Below are 1,932 nucleotides of genomic sequence, written 5' to 3'. Positions count from 1 at the left end.
CTATATGAGACAAGGCTTGTCCCCAAATAGGATTCTATAAATGAGGCAAGGCATGCCTTCTATACACACAAAGGATGTACACAAGAGTGCTAGACTACTATCAGACCGAAATGGTCCCCTACTAGCAAGGGGAACAAGTTGGGGAGGCTCTATAAATGAGGCACTGTATGCCCCTTACAAGCTTACTCTCTATAAGACTAGGGGAAACTCTCTAAGATACATGCTCTAAACTACGAGGCTCGTCTCCAAAGGAGGATCGCCTCAATAAGACAAAGCATGTCTCCTATGGGGGACTATTCTAATGAGACGAAAGGTTTTAACGAAATTCCCAAGGAGCTCGATGATCAAAATCTGTAGTACAAGACTAAATCCAATTATCCCCATAAAGAGATGGTTTTTTTAGTGACTCCTGTAAAGACATTCTTTTCATCGGGCTTTCGACCATTGAATTCATCAAATATCCCAAAAGTTGAAAGTGAGGAGGACACACACTTGGTACAGAGCTTGAAAAATCAAGTTTCTCCATATGATATTTGTAATGAGAGGTTCCCTTCGACCAACTGGAACTCTGCGCATAAGGCGATCTGTTGGTGGTTCAGTAGCCAATGCAAGTGCTCCAAGCGTATCCATGATGAGGTTAACCCAGAGAAATTGCATATACAGAACGCCCCCAATGGACAACCTTTATAACTGAAGTAAAGTTATCATCCAGTATAATAATATCAGAACTTTCTTTTGTAACTTCTGCTCCTGAAATACCCATTGCAAAGCCTATATCTGCCTTATGCAGTGCAGAAATATCATTAGTCCCATCTCCAGTTACAGCAACAACATGGCCTCTTTGGCGCAATGCTTGTACCAACAGGAGCTTGTCATTAGGAGAAGACCTTCCCATTACCGATATACTGTCAGCAATTTCTTCTCTTTTGTTAGTGAACAGAGCACGGAATACTTTTCCCTCAATGAGTGCTGGCTCTGTAGCAGTAGCTTCTGAATCAATTATTCCACATTCCAAAGCTATTGCTTCGTTGTCTGAAATTATCTCCGGTCACCATTCGTATCTTAACACCAGCACTTGTGCACAGTTGTACAGCATTTTTGACACCTGGTCGGCAAGGATCCTTTATACTCACAATTGCGAGAAAAACTAGGTCATCCTCTGGTAATGCCCACTGCGATAATTCTTCTTCATCTTTTTGGACTGCATTTGGTTCAAAACAGGGGCTGAACTGTGCCTGCCAAACAGGGCTAAAGTACGGGTTTAAAATGATGACCATGGACTGAAACTGGGATGGAACGAGGGCTGACTGATGGGGCGATACCAGGCTGAAACAATGGAAAGAATCATGCTACACAGTGGGGTTGAAGCATGGACAGAATCGTGTTAAACATTGAAGCATGGAAAACATCCTTGAACTAGAAGGAGATAGTGGGGAGGAGGAAAATTTTAGATGTTAAAAAGTTTCACATTCTGCAGGAACAGGGAGAACTGCTGAAATTTGCTGCAAAGACTTCACTCCAATCATGGAGATGCATGAGATAGAAATGTCTAATTCATCTTGAAGGATGAAAAAGACATGCAAGTGATAATATTAATATTCCCTGACCCCATCTTTTATAGCCAACATGATCCTTGAAATTATTACAGCTTTAAAGCAAATTTTTTTTTAAACACCCAGATCAATGGAGAATAAATAAATAAATAAAATGTAATCCATAGAAGTAATACCACATCCAATTTACATTTGTAACAATGGTTTTTACAAGGAAAATCAGCTAAAAAGAAAAAAGAGTAATCAAGTTGGAATAATAAGCTCATGACTTGTACAATTTTTCCTACAAGTTCAGAGAAGTGAAGGAACTACTGAACCTGTAATGAATTCGCAAAACATTAAAAATGCAACAAAGCATGCTGAAAGTAACTTATGATTT

The 1,932-nt window shown here is 39.8% G+C and overlaps 1 pseudogene; it reads right to left on the bottom strand.

The window, feature by feature from the left end:
* Window positions 1-261: 261 nt before the first annotated feature.
* On the bottom strand, window positions 262-1,277 carry LOC143880663 (calcium-transporting ATPase 10, plasma membrane-type pseudogene; annotated as a pseudogene).
* Between the last annotated feature and the right edge of the window lie 655 nt (window positions 1,278-1,932).

The sequence above is a fragment of the Tasmannia lanceolata genome, unplaced genomic scaffold (genome assembly GCF_043159265.1).
Source record: "Tasmannia lanceolata isolate RefF3 unplaced genomic scaffold, GAP_Taslan_0.1 ptg000007l, whole genome shotgun sequence".
Classification (NCBI taxonomy): Eukaryota; Viridiplantae; Streptophyta; class Magnoliopsida; order Canellales; family Winteraceae; genus Tasmannia; species Tasmannia lanceolata.
The sequence above is the reverse complement of the archived record's forward strand: the minus strand, read 5'-3'. Positions and strand labels throughout refer to the sequence as shown.